The 14214-nt window shown below is 43.3% G+C and overlaps 1 protein-coding gene across 1 annotated transcript in view; it reads right to left on the minus strand.

Moving 5' to 3' along the window:
- BCAR3 (BCAR3 adaptor protein, NSP family member) overlaps positions 1–13080 on the minus strand; it is a 93644-nt gene extending 80564 nt beyond the window's left edge. Inside the window, exon 1 of the mRNA XM_066623465.1 lies at positions 12998–13080. The gene's annotated coding sequence lies outside the window, so the exon portion shown is untranslated. The remainder of the gene's footprint in view (positions 1–12997) is intronic.
- Between the last annotated feature and the right edge of the window lie 1134 nt (positions 13081–14214).

Genomic DNA, 14214 nt, shown 5'->3' on the forward strand with positions numbered 1-14214 from the left:
CCCACAGCTCCACACAGTGCCAAGCAAAGAATGGATTTCTCCCCCCTCACTTTATTCTTTATTCCTCCATCATTAAAAGTCTAATCTTCTTGCCTTTAGCCAGAATAAAAACTTCAAGAAAATAAGGGTATTTACACATGTAAAATTATTGGTCCACCATGCTGGTATGTGGGGGTTTTGAGGGGGGAGGGGGTGTGCTTAAACAGGAACTTGAGGATGGGAGGAGGTCCAACTCAGATAAGGACTGCAGCAGGGGGAGTTTTACCTCTTTGCCTATCTGGATTAGGGCTCCTGCAGCTGCTATTTGTCCTGGGAGATAAGCTCCCATAGGTGCCAATGGAAGCTGTAGGGGGGCCCCAATCCAGATCCATGGTGCCAACAAAGGGTAAAAAGGTCCTCTTCCATGCCAAGGTCCTGAATCCAGATCACCCCTATCCTACAGCTTCCATTTAAGAATGAAAACACAAACATGTCAGAACCTGTAACTCACTTAGCACAATATATAGTTTGGCCCTTTAACTGGTTTAACAGCTACACTCCCTCTGCAGGGAACCTTGAGAAATGAGGGGTGATGGAAGGGATCTCTCAAAATTCAACCCTCATCAACTGACAGCTCCTAGTTCTTTAAGGGGAAAGATTTACAGTTAAACAGCCATAAAACCAAAACAAGTTGCAGTGTAAATAAGGATATGGTGGACTGAGATGTCCAAAAAAGAAACAAAAGGACTGACTCCACACTAGCATTTCAACTAATAGAGGAACACCACACATTTTGGCCTGAAAATAGAATCATACTTTTCTGTTCTCCTTAGAAAATTATGGAGTAAAACAGAAGAAACCCAGTTCAGAGGGTCTGTTCATAAGTGTGTATTAATGAGTGTGGGTACTTTAGGGAATGTCGTGGGTTGACTGGAAGCAGTGCTACAGATTCATGCTGAACATCAAAGCTCAGAATATAGACTAGAGCACACACCCACATGCCTGGACCGCAGTGACATCATTACTCAGATACCACATGCCAAGTTAAGCATTTCGAATCTGACTTGGAATCAAACCAGTACTGTGGTTCAATCTGTATTCATTAGAAGTTTGCAAACCACAGTCCCATGTTGTCAAATGAGATAATTAGGGACTGTGGCTAAGTCTTCACTGAGCTGGCACCTTCTTGGCTTATAGCAGGAACATAAAACAATACAGATGTTGCCAATGAGCACAGAAAACTGTGGGCAAAATTGTTTGAAAGAAAGTGAGCGTGCAATCACACTTTCATGGACATTTCTACAGCTATCTGGAATATGTTCCTTTAACAACTTACCCTCAGAGAGTACACAGGAGGTCATGCATATACCTCTTTTACTGTTCCTTACTCAGATATTCCAAACAGGTATGGCCAACTTCTTGGTACCTGCCAGCACCAATATCAGGTTTGGTGAACCTGGGGCTCTCACTATGTCCCTGACTACACACTCCCAAAGGCACACTGAGCATTAGCCTACCACTGGTACTGGAGGTTCAGGCCATCCCCTGACACCACCCTGTGGGATGCTCCATTTTTCAGGCAATGACCCAGAGACTGGAAGTATATTTTATCTTACAAATTGATTTCATAAATTACAACCATAAATAACAGAACTGATGCCACAGAGCAGTCATACACTAATAAAGCGCATGAACTCATGACATACAAATATGTACAATTAACATGGGGAACATCTCTTTTCTGTACAAGCAAGGTATATGCTTGTATATATACAAGCTCCAGGCAAGTTCCAGTCAAACTTTTTCCCATACACTGCTTAAAATTTGGCAGGGCAGAGAGGGAGAAGATCGAGCCTGCCAGCTGGCCTGCTCCATTACATGACGACTATGTCAACAGCATTATGGCAAGCACAAAACTGCAGGACGATAAGCAAATCGGAGCAATTATGACAGTTCCTTCTGTTTTTCTCCATTTGCCAAGTTTCCTATGGTTTACTTGGGCTAGAAAAAGGAGCAAAAGTGAGAAATTAACCAACCATTTGATCCAACAAATGCAATATCAGCCCAAACATGAGGTGAAGTAAATACAGGGGTCCAGATTGCAAGGGGTCCAAGGAGGCAGGAGACTTGAGGTGTGCTGCCCCCACCTCTCTCTCCAGTCCACTACCGAGGCAAGCCACAATGATCTGCTTCATCCTTGCTTGAGTGAGAAGCAGATAATCTACCTCCTTAACTTGCTTTCCATGCATTTTTCAAAGTGCAGGACTTCCAGCTTTGTTTACAGGGACAGCACATACTACCCCTTTAAATGAAACCCAGAAGTGTGAGACTTCTGGTTTGACAAGGCCACACAAGAATGATGTCCCCCCCCCCACCTTTTCTACAATGCCACAGCAGAATTGGCAGCCACAGTGTCAGTATGAGATATCGCAGCCCCCAAATGGCCTGGGAATACCCAATGCTGAAAGCTGCACCGAGATCCGATCAGAGCCTAAACTACTTGGAGTCCCATGAAAACTAAGGTTTCTAAAGGAAGAGCAGTATATAAATATGATTAAATGAGTATCCTTCATTTTGGACAAGTGGCAATGAAAATATTGCCTTGGTTTGATTTAAATATCCATTGAGCTATGGAAATTCACAAAGTCAGTCTTGGTTAAGATTCTCTTCATTGCACAATTTTTAGTTTTTCTCTCCTATTGTCCCAACTTAAATCTTTGTTATTTCAGACGGCTTTTACTGCTGCTATAGCACTGAGTTTGATAATTACAAAAATCCAGCTCAAATAAAAATGGGATTCTGCTCTGGGATATTTAAAGAGTCTGAAGCTACTTAAAATGCATGTCTGGCAACATGTTATCTGGTCTTATTAGCAGAGATGCCTAAAACCATAACAAAAGCAGATTCCAAAAACAACAAAATGTGTTCTTTTAGTTTGCTTCTCTTGTATCTTTTTCTTTCAAAATCTGGGGCACAGTCATTAACCCTAAGGCTAGTTTTGTTGACTGAAACCCACATGGAAGAGATAAAATGTTAAAACTTCAAAACTCACAGAGAAACATGTTGACACCAGCAGTATCAAGAGTCAGTGTGGATAGAGAGTTGAACTCAGACATGGGAGACCTGAGTTTGAACTCTACCTCCGCTACAGAGAAGACCCCATTCAAAACAAACCCACAGTACAGTACAGTACAGTACAGTACAGTACAGTACAGTACAGTACAGTACAGTACAGTACAGTACAGTACAGTCCGTCTGGGACTGCAGAACTTTTAGCAAGTAGATGGGGGGGAATGCATGATCATACCCTGGCCACATCAAACCATGCTCACAGGAAGTTGCCATATCAACAGGGAAGACCCAGGGAGCCACACCGAGATGCAGAGTATGGTGGAACATTAGAGGGAGCAGTCCATCAGCTATTACCTGACGACAGCAACAGCATGGTAATGAAGGAAGTGCCCGCCATTTTAAAAGGCAGAAATGGGACAGAGAGAGTGGGGAGAGGAGCTTCTCTAGCCCACCATCTCTCCCCACATCCTTCCTCACCCTCTCTGCTTTTTGATGTAGCATAAGGAAGAGTGTGGCAACAGTAGGGGGATGATAACAAGGAGGCAAGTTGCAGGAGAGATTAACAGGGCTGGGGAGGTCAGCAGGAAAAAAGGATAGTACCCAGCCTCATGGTCTTGGGCACCAGGGAGGCCTAGGGGAGGACTAGTATCAGTTCTAGTTTACTTCCCAATGAATTTTATATGTACAGTTGTTTAAAAAAACATGTGGGAGTATTCAAACAAGCAACTCTACACTTGCATTTTGAGAAATATAAGAATACTGCAGCATCTCAGAGCACAATCTTAACATTGCACTGGGCCGGCGCAAGTTTATTGCACCGGCCCCAGGAAGGAAGGTTGCAAACATGCCATCAAGCATGTTTACGCCGCCTCGGGTGTCAGCAGGATTGGCGCAAGGACACACACCAGCCCACAGAGGCTGCATTCAGCCTCTGCGCCAACAGACCCAGGTAAGTTCACACCAGCTTAGCTCAGCTGGCACAGAGATCTGGGGGGGGGCATTGGAGGAGGTGTTCCAGGACAGGGGAGGGTGGGCAGCAGGTGGGCCTTGGGTGGGCGGCAAGAGGGCAGGGGGGTGGGGCCAGGATCCAGCACTTGTGCAGAATCCTTACCCTGTTCCTGGGCAGCGCAGCACAACTCCATTGGGGCTGCAGGGGAAAGGGAAGCACTTCCCCTTGCCCCAGGCTAAGCCACTTTCAGCTCCAAATTGGATATGGGGCAGCCTGCCAGCTTCTCCATTCCATGACCAGTTAGGATTGCGCTGCCTAAGACTAACAGACTGATTGTGGCACATGGTTTTGTTGGCTAGATTTCACTTAGGCATTTTTTCTGCAAAATCCATTAGTCTTAAAGGTGCCACAGAATCCTGTTTTTGTGCTGCAAAACAATCTAATATGGTTGCTCTTCTGCATTTTGAAGTGAGCCCCTTGTGACTGTCTTCTCTTCTATTGAAAGATGCCATGCACTTTGATGGTGCTACATAAATAACATATGGCACATTCCCAAGAGGGCTGCACCATGCACAATTTCTGAACATGCAGTTTGGCTTTGTATGGCTTCAAGAAAGTCACTGCTTGTAAAGTGAGAACAGTATCTTGTCTGTTTTCATCAAAATGTTCATCAAAATGTTAAGGGCAAACACAAGTATCACCTCTTATAACACTGCTTTCTACAACAATGTTTTGTTATCGCATTCTTTGTACTGTAAAAATTACACCCAGGCCAAGCATGCCCCAGTATCCACGGATACATTTTGCTGCTTATCTTTTTAGTATAGCAGTTGGCCTAAGCACTTGCTGCTGGGTCAGTGCTAGCGATGCAAACAACAGGCTTCAGTCTGTTTACTGTGTTTATATCTTTACTCTTCCCTTAGAAAGCCCAGAACAGCTTAGATATAGTTCATCAGTACTTTTCCATCCAAGTATTGATGAAGCCAACACCTGCAATGCAACAGTATCATGTACCTTCATCTCTGGATTCTATCACATGTTATTTGGTTCAATCAGGCTACTAGTAGGCCATCCATGCTTCTTCTAAACATATCCATTTCAAAGTCTCATTGATTTCAAATATTTTATTTTACAAATTAAAAATGCTTAGGATCACAGCCTTTTAGTTAAAACATATATATGACGGCTTTCATTAACAATGAAAGTTAATAAGATCTGCAGACATGGGGCATAGGCTTCCTGGGTTGCTGCAACAGCCTACAGCACCCCCCAAACAAAAATATTTGCTTGAAAGTTACAGCTCTTGAGAGTATACCAAACTATCTAAATTGACAATCAAAGTAAATATTTTGATCTGTAACCATTCTTGTCCCCCTTCCCAGAGATTCAGCTTTCTTCCCAGGCTGTCTGGTGTAGATATCCAACAATCCTACAATACTTATCTGATGCTAAGCTCCACTGAATGAAGCTGGACTGATTTCACATGCATAGGACTGCAGCCTTAGAATACCAATTTTTGCACCGAAGTTGGTTTGGTCTGTCTCAGTTGGTTTGTCTTTCTTTCACTCTCATAGCCTTTGATGTAGGTGTTGCAGAACTGGCACCTAGAAGACTTTATTGGCACCTAGAAGACTTTACTGGTATGAGTCTATCACCAACAGGCATGCGTGTCAAACGTCAAAACTTCAGATAATACAAAGAGCAAGTTCTTTTGAAGAGCTTCTCTGAAAGTGTCTACTGTTCTGCACCACTACCTTTATTGCAACAAAAAGTGTTGACTCATCTTTACTGTTTAATATTATGATTAACTAAAAGCATATTAGAACAGATCCTCACAACATGAGCATCCTTCTGAATCAGCAGAACAAGCGTAATGAGCTTTGTTTTCCTCCCAACTTTAAACTGTTGTGGGATTTTCTTTACTTGCTCATGCCAACACTAGTTTTTTTTTTTTCATTCATCAAATCATCTCAAAAGCTTATGCTAAATAGCTAAAATTGTCAAAATGAATCATTTATTTTACAGAGACTATCATCAAACAGAACTTACAGCTCCCAAGGCAATCGTTCTGCAGAGCACGCTACGGCAGCAGAAGCCCAGGCATGTAAAAATCACAGAGTCATCAATGCACAAGTGTTTACTGCAGTTATTTTCAACATGCGAGGGGCAGGCTTTCCCTAGGACAGTGTTTCTCAAACTGTGGTTCAGGACCCACTAGGTGGGTCGTGAGCCAATTTCAGGTGGGTCCCCATTCCTTTCAATATTTTATTTGTAATCTATTAGACTTGATGCTACCATGGTATGTGACTGCATTTGGGGAAATGTTACAGACCTGTACTTTTAACAAGCTACTATGTATATTCTTTTAACAATGACAGTCAATGGGACTTACTCCTGGGTAAGTGTGGGTAGGATTGCTAAAAATTTCCCTGCTTGATGACTTCACTTCTGGTCATGACATCACTTCCAGTGGGTCCTGACAAATTCCCATTCTAAAAAAGTGGGTCCCGGTGCGAAATGTGTGAGAACCACTGCCCTAGGTTGGGGCTGTTGCTAGAAAGAGGAACAGACCTTCTCTCTTCCTCCACCTAATTAATATACAGTATAGCTAAACTATGTACATGCCAGCCTCCCAGGTGCCTAGTACTCTGTATCCAAGGAATTCATGTACCTTCCCACTGGCTGATAGTGCTGAGGACCAAAAGAAATCATACAACTTTCTAGCAGCCTTTTGTTTCCCTGTTGCTCTTCTCTTAAGATTACTAATCATTTGCTTAGCACTGGCTTCAAACAGTCCAAGGTGGCCCTCCTCTGAAACAAGTCTAGACCCTGCCACTGCTGCATTTATAGCCAACACAAGTTACAATCCTCAGACTACTCTACCCACCACACCCCACACATTAGCAACCTAAGAAAATAGCCCTTGGAGAATCCTTGTGTTCAACATCCAATGAAACCACACCACTGATTTCACAGGCTCTCATCACCTCCAAAGTCAGTAGGCTACACAGACAGCTGTTTTGTCTAGTTTTTTCCTGCCTGAGGAATACACAGAAGGATAAAGTTTGAGCACTCTTGGCCTCAGATTAGAAAATAACCCTTAGCACCACATAACAGAAAAGCTGCTCAGTGGACTAGTGCAGAAGAAGAGGCCTGAGGGCTTCAAGTTAATGTATGAAATTGTATGATATAATACTACAGCCTCAAAAATTAAACTCCTTTCCCCAGCAAGAGAATAAAATAATTAAACACCTGCTTGATTAAGAGCCCAATTCTACCCTCCCCACTCCCTGTAGTGCAGCAACACCAAAAAGGATTGTGTTGTATCCAGTAGGGGGGCAGATCAGGAAGCTCTGGAGGGGAAAGGGAAATATTTCCCCTTACTCCTCCACAAGCCTCCCATTCCACAGTGGGTCTCCTCAGACTTGAGCCAGGTCTGTAGCTAGCTCAAGTCTGAGGAAAAAAAGGGGCAGGGAGACTCTTAAAAGAGGGGATAGGATGTGGCATGCACCATCACTGCCAGATCCACTCCCTCCCACAGTCTCCTTGCCAATCATAAGGCAAGATCCCTCTTGGCTCCTCCTTCTGCTCTCCCTCAGTCAAAGAAAATACCAAACCTCCCATCCTCAGTCCAATGATCATCCATTCCTTCCTTCCTATCAGAGATGGGGAAAAGAGTTTTCTCTCCCCCCCCCCCCATGCATTAGCCCTTCCCTGCCTCTTGGTTGGAACTTCCCTGCTGTTCGCCAGGTTGGAATGCTGGCCCCACAAGGCTTTTCACACTGCAAAAACAGTAAGCAAACACACCCACACATAGGCAGACTCAAGTCAGCATTCGTAGGAATGAGTGCCAAGTCAAGGGGCCTTGGTTCAAGCATTTTTCCAAGTCATCCATGCATGCAACCCATGAGTCAGCAAAAAAACACACATTTTCATGACTTGACTCTGAGTCATCCAGGTCCAGTTCCCATCCCGGAATTATACTATGCCTATGTTTCTAATAGATCAATAAGTATGAATAGCCAGTTTTAGTAGAATTCATCAAAAATGTGCATGAGCCATTTTTGCCGGCTTCCCTCTACTGCCCTGGAGACCATCCAGTACGGGATTCAACGCTGTGCAAAGGGCTTCAATCAAAAAGCAATATCAGCAGCCACACTCCCTGCAAGCAGAGACACTTTCCTATTGCCTTTACTACTACTATTCATTTTTTAATCAATAGATTGCTTTAGGGCAGGCACAACACATTCTGCTGACAGTTCAAAGAAGAACTAATTTCAGAAAAGTATATAATTCATAATTTAGCTCTTTTGATCATATTCCACAATTCTTTGAAGATAGAGGTTTGCACATGAGGGATTCATATTCATCTTCCCTGAATAGCACACTAATGTATCAAGGGGCCCAATCCAACTTTCCAGCACCAATACTGCTGCAATGCAGCCCCAAGGTAAGGGAATAAAGTTCCCTTACCTTGAGGAGGCCTCCATGACTGCCCCACCATCCCAGGATGCAGCACATGCCCCGCTGTCACAGCTGCATCAGCGCTGGAAAGTTAGATAAGCCTGAGCCCAAGATCTTTTACAGCAGGCATGACCATCCTTTCAGCATTAGGAGTCCAACTGCTACGGAGTGAAGCTGATTTGAGCAGGCATAGCTTGGTCACGTCACTGTGTGAAACAGTTTGAAAAGCTGCACCTCCAAATCTACACACAAGTGTGCGTGAAAATCTACACACTTCTTTAATACATTTATTAGTCACTTTTGTTCTTGTGTTCAATGACAGGAATTAACAAGACAAATCTTAAGCAATCTCAGGCAGAATGGCTTACAGTTAGAAACCAGGGAAGACGAGCCCTCCTTGCTGTTCTTAAGATGGGAGAACTCGAGGAGTCACGGTAACATCTTCAGCAGCCTCAGGTGGAATAAGTGTACGAATCTGGTATATTAATCATGTACATCTTAGAATTTGTAGAAAAGTGGAACAAAAGACTCCCAAAGTGTCATGAGAAATATGCTATGGAATCCAGATCCTTGTTCTTACCAGTATTTGAGATTATAACACAAAGTCTCATTAAGAATATTTAGGGCCCAATCCTATCCAACACCCCAGAGCTGATGCAGCTCCTCCAGTAAGGCATGCACTGCCTCCTCAAGGTAAGGGAACATTTTTTTCCCCTTGGCTCAGGGCTGCATCGGCACTGGAAAGTTAGATAGGATTGGACCCTTGGATACACCACTAAGTTGGCCATCACTATTTTACCTTGACAACTCTAATTCTTTCTTAAAACACAGCCAAACACTCCACTTCAGAGATATTTATTCAGTCATTTACAGCCAGATGTACTTCCCAGTACAGGCACATTCCAAAAACATTGGTCTGCAATGTTAGTCTCTTATCTTTAGAGTAAAACACAACAAAGAGTTTTGTGGCACCTTAGAAGACTAAACAACTATTGTGGTACAAACTTCCATGAGTCGTCTTTGTCAGATTCATGAAGCAGCCAGTGAAAAATACTGAACTGACAGAATTATCACCAGTTTAGCAGCTTACCAAGATAGCAAAGCTCCATCAGATTGCCCAGCCAAATTACAGGCTCACAGGACTGAATCTTCCTCCATACCAAAAAGCCTCTCCTTCACTGAGAAAACTAGAAATTCAGGGTAAATGCTAGGCTAGAATGCTGCTCCCCATCATCTAGTGCAGTGGTTCTCACACATTTAGTACCAGGACCCACTTTTTAGAATGAGAATCTGTCAGGACCCACTGGATGTGATCTCATGACTGGAAATGACATCATCAAGTAGGAAAATTTTTAGCAATCCTAGGCTGCAATTCTACCCACACTTAGCCAGGAGTAAGTCCCATTGACTATCATTGTTAAAAGAATAGACATAGTAACTTCTTAAAAGTACAAGTCTGAAACATTTCCCCAAATGCAGTCACATACCATGGTAGCATCAAGTCTATGATATTATAAATAAAATACTGAAATGAATGGGGACCCACCTGAAATTGACTCATGACCCACCTAGTGGGCCCTGACCCATAGTTTGAGAAACGCTGATCTAGTACATTGATTTATTTGTATTGAAGAAAACAGGGTAGATGTGAGCCCAAGCCTATGCATGTCTACTCAGATGCAAGTCCCATTACAGTCAATGGCACTTACTCCCAGGTAAGTGTGGATAGTATTGCAGCCTTTGTTGGCCTTTAAGATGACACAAGACTTTGTTGCTGTACTTCCAAGGAAGCGTGGGTAGGACTACAACCTTAATTATAATTTATACTGGATTTCTTATTTGGAGACTAAGAAAAATCCTCTCCTTCTGCACCTAACTTCCTTTATGGCATCCCTCCATTGTTCCCCTGCCATGATTTCCAGGAATTGTCATGGATACTCATGTGAATGTTTTCAGTCAACTATCCACTAACTGTAAATCTAATTATCTTTTAAAATAATAGATTGAGGAGGAGAGAAAATCCAGCCTAAAGTGGTTTACTGTGTACTCCACCCGTGTTTTTTTATCAATTCATTCAATTACAGCATCAATACACACTTATTAGAGTTTATTTAGGGCATAACCCAATCCAAATTAAGCACTTTTAAATCCTGGTGATTTAAATAAGAAAATTATGGATAGGAATAAATGCCTCCACTGAAATGAATAGAATTTTGGCTTGATTGGGACTAATATTTTTGTCCAGCTCTCTTCTCGAGGAGCTCAGGGTAATGTACATGGGATTATTTCCTTTCACTATTCTTACAACCTCCCTGCTAGGTAGGTTAGAGAAAGAGAATGTGAATGCATTCCTTACATCATGCTGATCACTGCATCAAATACAGCTGTAGATTGTTTCAAAATAATTGGGCCTAGCTTAATTTCTTTCCTATTATCAACCACTCATCTAGGCTCCTTGACCTTAGGGTCTGTTGTCTGCAGTTTAGATCCACACCAGTTCTTCCTTCAGGGTGAGTCATATCAGAGAGAAGGGGGCTCTTCTCTCCCTTCCTCCTTTCAGGGACAAACACAACCCACTATTCATACTTTGGGCAAACAAAGCAAGAGAACAATGTTGTCAGCACAGCTACAAGGCAGCCGATTTCTCCTTCTGAGCTAACTTTCCAGACTGATTAGTAAGAAAGCCTGTCCAATCCCAAAACCCTGACTCCAGTTAAGCTTTATCCAAAACACTGCCAAGGCTGCCTGGGCTCATTTGATAATAAGGTAATCTGGATGCAACATGGTAAACAACTGGGATGTGGTGGAAAGCAGAAACATTCTCTAGTTACTTCCTAACTTTAGGAATCAATCAGCAGTTTTTAAAAGTTGTGCATATGTATATGCATTTTTTTAAAAGCTTGTATGCTTTAAACAAACCTTGCTTCATAGAGGAATGCTTTGTATATTCAGGCATCAATGCCAGTTGTGTCTGCTGAAAGAAAATCAGCTGGGATGTTTAATGGGCAAATTCCATCACATCCCCACTACCATAGTAACAGGGTGTTTTTTTTTTAAAAGACACTCTTACAACTCAACACACAATCACCCACATTTCATTAAGCAAATCTCTCCATTATTAACCGCTTCTGAATCCAAAGGCAACTTTTGTCACATTAATAACTAAGGGGGCAAATACAGGACTCAGCATGCACAGTGTGTAAATGCCCTTCAAAGACCTCTAGGTGGAAGCTTGCCCTTTACATAACATATGCTGGAAGTTTCAGAATTGTGTGTATTGCTGTATATTGAGTAGAAAAGATGAATGAGCAGAAATACGCACTTAGTACTGAAAAATGTTACAGAACTGATAATGTTATAAAATCAACTTGGAAAGACTCAAAATCTCATCTCTTCCAAACTCCTGCACCAAGATAGACCCACCCATCAACCTTGATTCCAGCACAGAACAGTGAGATGATGAGTGTGGATAAGCAACAAAATATTTAAGCTATGAGTATTTTATAATATATCCTCCATCACCCTTTTTGACCCCACATAACGTTTTATTACAATCATACCACACAGCAAGTTGCACCAGGCTTTACAGAAACAAGAACAAAAGCAACTGAACTGTACTATATCTTATGTTTATACCTGCCACTCTAATAACGGGTAAAGAAAGTTCAGTTTGCTACACAATCATCACGTGACTGATAACCATCTCTGGCTCCAATGTCATTAATACATTTCACAGTTTCTACTAGTTCCCAAATATTGGTAAGACAATCACAGACTATAGGGGTTGCACAGTATTACTTTTCCAATTATCTGGCACATAATTTAACCTAACAAAACAGGTCTTATGAAAATTTGGCAGAAAAATTAGAACAAGCATGCACATTTCACACAAGACACAGGAATGTGGATAACTTCCGCACACAGCCCATATGAGAGAATTCACAGTCCAATCCTAAACAGGTCTACTCAAAAGTAAGTCCCATTCTGTTCAATGGGATTTGCTCCCAGGAGAGTGTGCGTAGGAGTGTAGCCTCACTCTTGTACCACTCTTAAGTGCAATTACAGCAGGAAGATTCAGCAGCATGAAGGAGTAACTCATCCGCATCCAGAAATCTTGAGCGTATAGGGATCACTTCCATTCTCAAAGTTTCCCTATAAAACTTGAGCAGAGAACTTCAGAAGGGAAGCTGATCCTAACCAAAATAATAATTTTAAATAATTATTTTATTATTATTATTTTTTTTAAATAATTGCCACTCAGGCGTGGCAATACTGGGCAGGCTTCTTCGAGAGTAAACCCCACTGACCTACCCAGGATGGGGCTCCTTATTCCTTCTTGCCACAACTAACTTCTGCCACTGCCAAGGGCTCGATTCTTTTTTAGATTCACGCCCTGCCCGCCAGCAGCCTGGTTGTGTTTCTCCGACTCCTATCACACTGAGGCTGATCTCATTCCCCCCAGGAGTGTTTTGTGGCTTTTGCAGCCGCTGCTCCATTCTGATCGCCGGGATTCCTCTTCGCACATGTTCTTACCTGGAGGGCAATCGTGCACTCCTGGAAGGGAATCAGTCCCAGGCGCGGCTCCTGGAAGTTCTCTGGCAGTCGCCTGCTCCTGGGCGTCCCTAAGCCACTTGGCCGGTGCGGCAGCGTTGCATGGCTGCTTCCGAGGCTCAGCTGAAAGCACCCTGGGCTGCGTGTGCAGCTGCAGACACACAGCGCAGAGGGAGGAGAGTCCGCCCCACGAGGCAGGCACCAGCACTCCGGCAGTGATTTACTGCTTGCTCTCCAGCCACACCCGTGAGCGTCGGGTGCATCAGGCTGGAGGCACGAAGGCCCCCACATCAAAGCTGCGTACATCCCTTGACCTCCCGCTGCCCTTTGCCTTGTTTCTCCCCCCCTCCCCAAGAACTTTCCATCAATCCTCCCATAATTTCTCCCCATAAAATCAGATCCTTGCAAAGTGATGATTTCCTGCTTCCCAAACGCAACCTTCCTTTCCCTTCCCTGGCTAGTTCAGACCAGGCTTGTGGCTAATTCCACTAGGGATCTTCAGCTCCCCCTTCAACAGCAAGGAAAAGAACTCTTCACCACCAAAACTTAATACATTTGTGAAAAGGCCTTTGTTCTTTTTGCTGCAACAGACTGAGGGCCCGATCCTCTCCAACTTTCCAGTGCTGATGCAGCCACAATGCAGCCCTGAGGTAAGGGAACAAACATTCCTTTACCTAAAGGAGCCTCCATGACTGCCCCCACCACCACCACCACAGAATGCAACATAAAGTTCACATGGCTGCATCATTGCTGCAAAGTTGGATAGGATTGGGCCCTAGGGCTACAATCCAATCCACACTTTCCTGGGAGTAAGCCCCACTGACTATAATGGGATTTACATGCATAGGATTGTGCCATGACAAAGATCACCCCCTCCCCTAAAAAAAGCATTCACTAAGCTAGGTCCCAGGGTCCAAGTACCTTGCAGATCAGCAGCTTAATTAAAACAGCAGATGAGAAAAGCAATAAACAAGCAGCAGCCCATTCTGGGATGTTTTCCCTCACTGGACAAAGGAAAAGAGCCATTTACACCACCCACATTTGGATATCTGTCTGGGCAAAGTACTGTAATGAACAATACTGGCTACTGCCTCCCACTGATTCTATGATGAAGAAGCACAAAGCAAGGCCAGTTCTGTCAAGATCTTGGACAACAAATTTTGAGATGCCATTAGAGACCAACACATTGTCAATAGTCT

Source organism: Tiliqua scincoides, chromosome 4, assembly GCF_035046505.1.
Source record: "Tiliqua scincoides isolate rTilSci1 chromosome 4, rTilSci1.hap2, whole genome shotgun sequence".
Classification (NCBI taxonomy): Eukaryota; Metazoa; Chordata; class Lepidosauria; order Squamata; family Scincidae; genus Tiliqua; species Tiliqua scincoides.